Source organism: Symphalangus syndactylus, chromosome 18 (assembly GCF_028878055.3).
Source record: "Symphalangus syndactylus isolate Jambi chromosome 18, NHGRI_mSymSyn1-v2.1_pri, whole genome shotgun sequence".
Classification (NCBI taxonomy): Eukaryota; Metazoa; Chordata; class Mammalia; order Primates; family Hylobatidae; genus Symphalangus; species Symphalangus syndactylus.
The window spans coordinates 42,565,395-42,576,370 of record NC_072440.2 but is presented as its reverse complement, the minus strand read 5'-3'; the positions used below and the strand labels follow the sequence as shown (position 1 = coordinate 42,576,370).

At 44.7% G+C, this 10,976-nt stretch overlaps 1 protein-coding gene across 17 annotated transcripts in view; it reads left to right on the top strand.

The window, feature by feature from the left end:
- Positions 1 to 1,876: 1,876 nt before the first annotated feature.
- GPBP1 (GC-rich promoter binding protein 1) overlaps positions 1,877 to 10,976 on the top strand; it is a 91,086-nt gene continuing 81,986 nt past the window's right edge. For 4 of the 17 annotated variants that reach the window (XM_063622639.1, XM_063622634.1, XM_063622631.1 and 1 more), the window contains exons 1-2: positions 1,920 to 2,270; positions 3,509 to 4,473. The gene's annotated coding sequence lies outside the window, so the exon portion shown is untranslated. Of the gene's footprint in view, positions 2,271 to 3,508; positions 4,474 to 10,976 lie in introns of all 17 variants that reach the window. The other 13 variants (XM_055251491.2, XM_055251490.2, XM_055251486.2 and 10 more) reach the window with 9 other exon arrangements.

The window sequence follows — 10,976 nt, the reverse complement described above, 5'->3', positions numbered from 1 at the left end:
TTAGTAGAGAGGGGGTTTCCTCTGTCTTGGTCACCTGACCTCAGGTGATCCTCCAGCCTCAGCCTACTGAAGTGTTGGGATTACAGGCGTGAGTCACCGCGCCCGGTCCGCCCTCAATTTTTTAAAAGAGTGGGTGTTATCTTTTTCTTAATAATTTGTAAGAGCTCTTTATATTTTATTATGCAAATAAGACATACGCTAAGGATGGTAACCGAATATAAATATTAACTTGCTTGTGATTTATTACAATTGTTTCTCTGTTTCACTACTAGTTGTTCGACTTTATAGTGTCTTCTGTAACATGAAAGGCACAAATTGTGTGTCCAAGTTATCAGTTTTATTCTTGGGTTTTTTTTGTTTCCTTTATTTTTTCTTGGTTTGATATCATGCTTACAAATAAAAGCACGAGCACGTCCTCTCCCAACACATAAGCTGCTTATACGGAAACAATGTGGTGTAGAGAAAAGAAAGCGGATCAAGCCCCTAATAGACTTGAGTTTAAATGTGGTACAGCCAAGTTGTGGCGCCCAACTTCCATATACTGCAACGTTAAACACGTCAATCTCATCCTGTTTCCTTATCTGCAAAATAGTACTCACCCCAGAGGGTGATACAAGCATTAAAATGCCTGGCACGGGCAAGGTATCCAGCAAGTGTTAATTCCCTTTCCTTTGCCCCGCAGAGGGGCATTATTAATTGCTTAAAGTGGCCAACTCCCGATAAAGATTAAAACAAAAGGTTGGGGACAGTAAATTTTGGTGAGTTTACGTTCCACCCGTTTTTCAGGTATCTTTTAGAAACATTCCATTAAACTACAAACCCCATAATGCATGTACAACTATTATAAAATTTCTACATTATGAAGTCCTTGTGGCTTAGGGGAGGGCGAACAGCCAAATATCTTTATTTTCCAGACTTTCCCTCTTTGAGACAACCTCCCCCCACCTTCCTTCTAAACAAATGTGATTTTTCTTTCTCCTAGAATGCCAACTTCCCAGGTGTTAAAGTGAGGCTACGGTTATAAGGCGAAAACGTGTCACAATTAGAGAAACAACTGTGAACACCATAATACTGACATAATACTGATTTTTTAAAATCTCAAATGGGCTCTGTGGTTCTGATACTCTGGCTGTAGAAATAATTCACCTACTGCAGATTTAGTAGAAAGAAAAATAATTAGCACGATTATACCTAGTAGCCATTTCTACCCTCTGAGAGTCTGGGCTTGGCTCTCCGCACGTCTGCTTTCCTCCGCCGCAGGACTCCCGTGTGCACCTCTCACGCCCGACACAGTCCGCGTTCGCACGCCACGGTGGAGCATCCCCTCAGCGTGCCCTATCGCTCCGGCGCCGGCTCGGCAGACGTTCCGCCTGCGCAGAGCTGGGCATAGGCGCCTTGTGAGCGCCGATTCACCTAGGCCCGAGCGCGAGGCCCGAGCGCGAGGCCCGAGCAGAGTACCCAGCGAAGGGCGTGCGCCGCAGCGTCTTCCGCAGCTTGAAGCTCGGAGGAGCTGCGGCGCGGCTTCGGGAGCTTGGAGCTGGGGAAGACGCTACGGCGCGCGCCACTCGAGCCTGCGCGGCCGCTTCCCGGCACAGCACCCCCCTCTCGCCCTCTGCACGGCCCCACCAGCCCGGACTCCGAGGCAGCCCCGGGCTGGGGGAGGTGCGGGAGGAGGGGCTCCTCAGGGAGCGGCGGGGAATTCCCCCTTCCACCGAACGTTCCCGATTGTTCACCGTCCTCACGTCAGCAGCAGGGGGTAATCCCCGACTCCAGCTGTCCTGACGTCACCGCGTGGAGCCACCGCCCCCCGCGCGCCCCTGCTCCGGGGCCTCCTCGAAGCCCCGCCCCCAGCCTTAGCCACGCCTTCTCCCCTCCCCCCAGGCGCCCGACGTAGAGGGCGGAGCTTCTTTGACCACGGCGTGAGCGGTTGCTTGGGCCAGAAGGTTCTCTGGTGGAGGCGCTCTTCCTGGTGTCCCGCCCAGTAGGTCTGTTAGCACCGCTTCTTCCACACCCTTTCTCCTTCCTTCTCCTCGCCCCGCCTTCCCCCCCTTCTCAACCCGTCTAGTTAGTTCCCCGCCTCGCCACTGTCCACGATCTCGCGAGACTTGGCCCAGAACATTGCGGATCGGGTCGGCGCCATTTTGGGACTGAGACTGGTTGTGGGGGAGGGAAAAGCGGCAAAAGGGGATTATTCAAAGTACCGAAAACCTTCTCCCGGGATCAGGCGCAGCGGCACCCCCAGGCCAGGGGCACCTCTGGTGGGGCAGAAGGTAACACCGTCCTCTAGGCTCCACGCCCGAGCCCGGGGGAGGAGGGGAGTGCCCGTGTCCGTGTTGGGGTTTGAGAGGCCGGGAGCGGCGTTGGTGGCGCGAGGTGTGAGGCTGCCCGCCGACGGAGGGGCGGCGAGAAGCAAGGAGTGAGAGGGGAGGGAGGCGCAGATAGGCCCCTCTAGCTATTGACTCGGCCCGGGTGGAGCGGAGGTGGTGGTTATGAGGAGGGGGTGGGTGGTTTAGCCCCGGCGGCTTGGTTGGGGGGTGTTTGGCGTTTGGCGGAGGCTGAGAGCGAGTCCGACGCCCTCTGTGCTCGGCCTTCCTTCCCCCGGCCTCTCGCACACGCCCGCCTGCTTTTGCACCACTACCCCTCTCAGGGCTGAGGGAGTCGAGGCCGAGTTGTGGCCTTCGGCGGTTTCTTCAGCAGCGCCTCGGCTTTCCCCGCCTCTCCCAGGTCCGTGGCACTTGCCGTGGACCGGGGGGAAGGCTACTTTGTTCCTCCGAGTCCTGTGGGGTCTGAGGGGACATGTGCTCTTTTGGGAGAGAACCATTCCTTGGTTTACGAAAAGGGCCCCTCTACCTTCCACCCCCTCAGTTTTGGGAGAAACCTGTTTTCTTAATTCGAGGAAGTCGGAACCTACACTTTCTAGCCCTTTGCTCCCTCAGAAGTGGGGAAGTCTCCTCTGGAGAATTTAAGAAGCGGGTTTGTCCTACTTCTAGTTCACCTTTCTGGCCTTACTGGGGGGGAATATGCCTCCTCTAGTAGACGTTCTGATTTGGAGGGAGCCTCTTTCTCTTTACACTTATTACCTCTGAGTTACATTCGCTAATGCTCCGTGGCAGCACACCTGTCTTCGCTTTCCTTGGTCCATCGAAGAGGGTTGGAGATCTGTTGTAAGATTATGTGCCAATTTCATAGTTTTAAAATTTATTCGAGAAGTATGAGAAGGTTTGCTTATATAATTCCCCAACATGGGATCTGCACCCCTTCCCAGGTGAAATCTGTCCTTGCCCTCCGTAATACCGTCACCTACCATTTTTCCCTCCCTCTACTCCGATGTCTTGTTCATTCAGTAGACTTTTATCGGGTACTTGCTTGGGTAAAGCCCTTTTCCAGGCTCCTGTAGGATTATATAGAAGTGATTTTCTCTCCAGAGGTTGACTTTTTAAGTTGCGGATTGATTTTTTTAGCTCAAAATCAAAACTCAGTATATAATTTTTTTTTATAACTTTTACAGGTGATTGAATTACTCAGATATGAAGATCATCTTCTAGGTTTTGTGTAGAAGGCCCCGGATATTTTAAGTGGCCATTTTGGATTTACAGTGTTTTTGGATAATTTTGCCCCAGAAGTTTATTAAAATTGGCAAGAATCGTCTATGAAGTGAATTGATAGTGAACAATTCAGCAAGCTACTTAAAAAGAGACCCAGGCAGCATTTCTACAGTATTTTGGTTCAAACGGATTATATAACTGGTTACAGTATTTCAGCTGGTGGTAATTTTTGCCTCCCCTTCCCCCACCCCGTTGTTGGGGTTCTTCAGCCGAAACTGAGAGACGTTGATTTGTGTACTGAGTAGTTTCAGCAGTTTCAAATGACTGAGTATTGCTGAAGTTTCATGGCAGTTTATTTTTACCTTTATTGAAAGTTTTAGGAATTTTTGACTTCAGCTCTTTCATGTCACAATGGGACACTTTTTCTGAATGAAGACATTGAAAGAATACAGAGTTTTTTTCCTTTTATCTTTTATTTACGTGGAAATTTAAGATGTTGCAGTTTCCCGGCAGCATGGTAGTATTGAGATAGCTATGTGTGTCTCTGTATATGCTGATGTTTAGGAATGCTCTTCAGATGTGAAATTTTCTTTTTGTTTTTGCTTTTTGGCTCGTAAATTGGATATTTCATCTGGAGTGGTCAAGTACAACAGTGGCAAGTACATGGAATAATAAAGAAGACTTTGATCTTAAATCTAAAGAACTTGGCTAATTCGGGAGATAGCCATATGAAAACTTTAAAACAGAAGTATGGGTAGCTGACTTGAAGTAACTCTATGTCAAATAGTCATAGGTTAAGTATCTTCAAAGAACTTCGATATTATTTCAGAGGATACAAAATAAAAATACAAACTGGAAAACAAAGATTACAGAGAAAAAACCAACACCTTCCTGTGCAGTCCTGTTGGAATTTGTAAGTACTATTATGGTGAGCAAATCAAATGTGCATTTGTAAACTGTAATGAGAGTCGAGTTTATCCTATGTTATTCTTGGAAGCCTTTCAGTTTCTTGCAGTAATATTGCTTGTTTTCAGTTTCCTTGACAGTCTGAAAACAACTATTAACCATTGTTTGAGTAAACTGAAATAGAGAAAAAACGTTTAAGGCTTAGGAATTTTTCAGATTCAAACAGTTATAAGCTACAAGTTTTTGTGCTTTCTAGTAAAAAGCTAAATTCATATGGCCAGTATATATTGCCTTAGGCTTTGAAGATTCATTCATAGTGGTAGAAAGGTAGGAAAAAATGCTACAAATGATTCATCACGTGTCTTCCTAGCCAGTTTGCATTCTAAATGCATGTGTCGTGATAGCCAGTTGACTTTCCAAATGTGAGTTTAGACTGCGTTCCAAATGCAGTTTAGTGTTGCATTTGGAGTTACATAGTTTGGTCATATTACAGATAGTAGTTCTTAATGTATTTCATGAACTAGCTTATTGTAAGCCATAGCTGTTCCTAACATATTAATCCGGTATAGAAATTAAGTTTTTGAAATAGTTTTGTTGAAATGGCTTTGTATTTCAAATTATTTCTTTACTTTCAAAAAAAGAGGGTATTACCAGGACCAGAAGCTCAGAGGAACTGAGCAAGCTGAATTAAGAACCTTTAAAATAACTTAAGAAAATATGACTATACGTTTTTTTTTTTTTCACTCAAGAGGTTATGCTGGCCTAAGTTTATAAGCAAAGCTTTTTTTTTTTAAAGTTGTGAATTATTAATTGCTATAATAGAAATTGTTTTGACAGGTGGGAGAGTTATCTTTTAATGTTCGTATTTTTCAGGATTAAACGGTGTTTTTAGTTACCATTAGTTACTACATTTAATTTTTCAGTGAATCATAGGCATTTAGTGTTTTTTAAAGAGATACACTAAAATTTAATTTTTTTCCTTTTTGACTAATGACAAAATTTAATTTTTAGGCAATTAATATTAGTGAACACATGAGTATAACTAAAATTAGAGGGTATTTCAATTAATTGTCTTTCTGAGACGAAAGACTAATTTTTTTTTTGAGACCGAGTTTCGCTCTTGTTGCCCAGGATGGAGTGCAATGGCATGATTTTGGCTCACTGCAGCCTCTGCCTCCCAGGTTCAAGCGATTCTCCTGCTTCAGCCTCCCAAGTAGCTGGGATTACAGGTGCCTGCCACCATGGTTGGCTAATTTTTGCTTTTTCTTTTAGTAGAGACCCGAGTTTTCACCTTGTTGGTCAGGCTGGCCTCGAACTCTTGACCTCAGGTGATCCTCGCGCCTTGGCTTCCCAAAGTGCTGGGATTATAGGCCTGAGCCCACGCGCCTGGCTGAGATTGCAATTTTTGAACCCTTTACCAAGATGGCCTAACATAATAACTTGTCAGTTGTTTATTTTGAACGAATAACTGTTGAATCCTGCTAGTTCCCATAGAAAGTGGTAGTAAATGTAAAATAGAGAGTTTTTCTTTTCTGAAATTGATATTAGAGAGTTCAGTAATTCCCTTTGTCGTAATAGACTAGGTTATATGTGTTTTCTCTGTCAGACCTGTGTGTAGTAATTTTAATTGAGTGTCTACCTTGATTTATAAAATTGGTGAGAACATTCCACACCCTTGCACTTGGGAGAGCCTGTATTTTGTTCATTCCTCAATTCAATGACTTTTCAAGTTACTTAAGAATATGCATCTTAAATATGATTAAGTTGAACTGGAGTCAAACGATCATTCTTCCTAGAAAACTACATAATATTTGTTATTCGTGATTTTTTTTTTTTTTTGAGACGGACTGTTGCTTTGTTGGCTGCCCAGGCTAGAGTGCAGTGGCGCAATCTCGGCTCACTGCAACCTCCGCCTCCTGGGTTCAAGCGATTCTGCATCAGCCTCCCAAGTAGCTTGGATTACAGGTGCCGGCCACCACGCCAGGCTAATTTTTTGTATTTTTAGTAGGGACAGGGTTTCACCATGTTGGTTAGGCTGGCCTTGAACTCCTGACCTCAGGTGATTCACCCGCCTCCACTTCCCAAAGTGCTGGGATTACAGGCATGAGCCACCGCGTCCAGCCTTGTTTTCTTCTAAGTTGCCATTACTGGTATTGTTACCCTAAGCAGTAGTGTCAGGATAAAGATTACTCCAGAGATCAGAGTTTTTAACAATTAACTTTAATCTGTGAATAGTCTATAACATTTGTCAACTTTGCTTACAGCAGTTCTTGAAGGACAGATTTACTTGAACGTTTTGACAGATATGTTCAGTATTTTATTTTCTGGAGATTGAAATAGTTCCACCCGTTGGTAATTGGAACCATTGCTGGACTGCTGCTTTTCCCTAGGAGTTACGCCACTTTTCTTTTTATCTTTTCTACTCTTTATATTTTTCTTTTTTCTCCCTTTCTAAACTGTAGGTCTAAAAATAATAATCATAGTGGCTAACATTTATAGATGATGATGGTGTCTGTCATATGTTTTGCTGTGTAATTTATGTGGCATATTTTAATTAATTCTTAATCCCGTGAGGAAAGTGCTATTATAGTCACTGTGGTGGTACTCATGAGAAAATTAAGATTTTGGGAGGCTGAGACTGGGAGAAAGTTACTTTTTTAGAATTGTAATCTTGACCAAATAAATGTTCAAGTGGTCTGATTCCAGAGCACATACTCAGCACTACGCCATACTTACACTGCCTTCTTGGGGATTTTACTTCATTAATTCATTTATTTGAACATTATCTTTGATATTTTTTTTTTTCATGTACTGCTTCTCTTTGGTTGATGTTGATTACGGACTGCTAATGGAGTTTGGAAATAAACCAAGAGATACTACTGTTTTGCTATTTGCTAGTAACTATTTGGGTGATATTTTTGGTTAGCTAAAATTAAGTGTGTGTGTGGGTGTGGGTGTGTGTGTCTGTGTGTTTGAGACAGGGTCTCACTCTCTCACCCAGATCGGAGTGTAATGGCACCATTGTAGCTCAGGCAACCTCGACCTCCCGAGTTCAAGGGTTCCTTCTGCCTTGGCCTCCCAAAGTGCTGGGATTATAGGCGTGAGCCACAGTGCCTGGCCTTGTATTTTTCTTTTTCACCCATAGCCTGTTTCCACAGACATGGAGCTAAATGCATAGCTTTATTTTACCTTGTCTCTTTTTTTTTTTTGGGGGGGGGTGTTTTCGAGACAAAGTTTCACACTTGTTGCCGAGGCTGGAGTGCAGTTGTGTCACTGCAACCTCTGCCTCCCCGGTTCAATCAATTCTCCTGCCTCCTCAGCCTCCTGAGTAGCTGGGATTACCGGCATGTGCCACCAGGCCTGGCTAATACTGTATTTTTAGAAGACGAGATTTCACCATATTGGTCAGGCTGTTCTCAAACTCCTGACTTTAGATGTCTGCCCACCTCTGCCTCCCAATATGCTGGGTTTATGGGTGTGAGCTACTGGGCCCGGCCCCTTGTCTCTGTTTTTGAATTGAAATAGTTACATGGATTTTTGTGCTTGAAGCTGCTGATATGTTAAAATTGAGGAAGGGAAGAGTAATGGAGAAAGAACAGGAAGAGTGAGTAGGAAAAAAAAACTGGGGAGAGTTACAAGAAAGGGATAATTGAGGAGGACTTCTAATCTGAAAGTAAAATAAGCAAGTGAGGATAGATTTTAAAACCAGGCCAGATTATTTAACTTTTTTTTCTGAGACAATTTTGCTGTCACCCAGGCTGGAATGCAGTGTCACGATCTCCGCTCACTGTGACATCCGCATCCCGGGTTCAAGTGATTCTTAGGCCTCAGCCTCCCAAGTAGCTGAGATTACAGGTCCCCGCTGCCACGCCCAGCTAATTTTTTGTATTTTTTGTAGAGATGGGGGTTTTGTCATGTTGGCCAGGCTGGTCTCGAACTCCTGACCTCAGGTCAGGTGATCACCTGCCTCAGCCTCCCAAAGTGCTGGGATTATAGGCATGAGCCACTGCACCTGGTCAGATTATTTAACTTTGTTTAACCAAACCATCTTTTCTGTTTCTTTTTTGATAAAAATGTTTATCAAATGTTTAGGTAACAATGTTTGGATCTATCAATGTTTAGGTAACAGTTTAGATCCAGGTAAGGTAGTGATGTAGAAAAAGGGTCATGGCTGAGGGTTTGAAAGGGAACTTGGTTTAGGATATGGAATATCTAGAAAAATGCCTGTGTGACTGTATGTTCACCTAACTTTTTTAGGCCTTTGTTTCTTCATTAAATTGATGGAAATGTATATGGAGGGTTTTTGTAAATTGTGAAGTGTAATGCAGATGTAAAGTTTTTTTGGGGTTTTTTTGTTTTGAGACAGAGTCTCGCTCTGTCACTCATGCTGGAGTGCAATGGCACAATCTCAGCTCATTGCAATCTCCGCCTCCCGGGTCCAAGCGATTTTCCTGCCTCAGCCTCTCAAGTAGCTGGGATTACAGGTGCCCACCACCACGCCCAGCTAATTTTTGGATTTTTAGTAGAGATGGGGTTTCCCCATGTTGGTCAGGCTGGTCTCCAACTCCTGATCTCAGGTGATCCACCCTCCTCAACAAATTTAAATATGGCTTTAAAATATAATTTGAAAACTGAATTAAGAATTAAAGGGGGCCAGGTGCAGTGGCTCATGCCTGTAATCCCAACAGTTTGGGAGGCCAAGGCAGGAGGAACACTTGAGATTAGGAGTTCGAGACTAGCCTGGGAAACATAACAAGACTCTCTCTCTACAAAACATAAAAAAAATTAGCCGAGCATGGTGACATGCGCCTGTAGTCCTAGCTACTTGGAAGGCTGAGGAAGGAGGACTGCTTGAGCCTAGGAAGTCGAGATGGCAGTAAGCGGTGATTGCACCACTGCACTCCAGCCTGGGTTGCAGAGTGACACCTTGCCTCAAAAATGAATAAGAATTAAAGAGGCCAGATGCCTCGGTATTTTTGGCGCTGCGATCGCGCCACTGCACTCCAGCTTGGGGTGACAAAACAAGACTGTCTCAAAAAGAACCTCTGACATACAAAATACTATTTAAAAAAGGGGTGAGGGGGCAGGGCATGGTGGCTCATGCCTATTATCCTAACACTTTGGGAGCCTGAGGCACAAGGCTCACTGGAGCCCAGGAGTTTGAAAAAGCCTAGGGAAAATTAAAAAAAAAAAAAAAAGGACGGGGGGTGCGGAGGCAGGGAATACATCTCTTTTCAAACTCCTGACCTCAGGTGTTCCACCCGCCTCGGCCTCCCAAAGTGCTGGAATTACAGGTGTGAGCCACCATGCCCGGCTGAGACAGTGGTTTCTGGGAATTCTTTGAAATTGATAATTTTGTGGGCATTTCAATGCATTTTTCTGGAAAGTAGGTCCATTACCTTCAACAAAAATGTTGAAAAACAAAATATTAATACTTACTGGTAAACTGTTTCGTGGTTGTGACTCTGTTTTTCAGTTTTTACCTGCTTGCTTTTCCCATTTTGTCAGCTGTCCCACCCATCAGAATAGTTAACAGATTTGCTGTATAACCCTGCAAATAATTGCTAGTTTCTGCATCTTTTTATGTACAAGATACGTCATTTAGTTTCTTGTTCTTTAGTTATTATTTTGTTCACAGCTTGGTGGGTACAGTGCTTTTGGTCTTTCCATTTTCTTCCCTTTAATTATTTTATTAATTTTTTGAGACGGAGTCTCCCTCTTGCCCAGGCTGGAGTGCAGTGGCATGATGTTGGCTCACTGCAACCTCCGCCTCCCGGGCTCAAGCGCTTCTTCTGCCTCAGCCTCCCTAGTAGCTGAGATTACAGGCACCTGCCATCAGGCCTGGCTAAGTTTTGTATTTTTAATAGAGATGGGGTTTCACCATGTTGGCCAGGCTGGTCTTGAACTCCTGACCTGAGGTGATCTGCCCACCTCAGCCTCCCAAAATGCTGGGATCATCGCCATGAGCCTCTGTGCCTGGCCTTTTTTTTTTTTTTTTTTTTTTTTTGAGATGGAGTCTCACTCTGTTGCCCAGGCTGGGCTGCAGTGGCGTGATCTCGGTTCACTGCAATCTCCAACTCCTGGGTTCAAGTGATTCTCCTGCCTCAGCCTCCCGAGTAGCTGGGATTATAGGTGCCTGGCACCATATTTAGCTAATTTTTGTATTTTTAGTAGAGATGAGGTTTCACCATGTTGGCCAGGCTGGTCTTGAACTCCTGACGTCGTGATCCACCTGCCTCGGCTTCCCAAAGTGCTGGGATTACAGGCGTGAGCCACTGCACCCGGCTTCTTCTCTTTAATTCTTATTTATTTATTTTTGAGACAAGGTGTCACTCTGCCACCCAGGCTGGAGTGCAGTGGTGCAGTCACGGCTCACTGCCATCTCGACCTCCTAGGCTTAAGCAGTGCTCCTGCCTCAGCCTCCCAAGTAGCTGGGACTACAGGTGCATGTTACCATGCTTCGCTAATTTTTTTTGTTTTGTAGAGAGTCTTGTTATGTTTCCCAGGCTAGTCTCGAACTCCTAA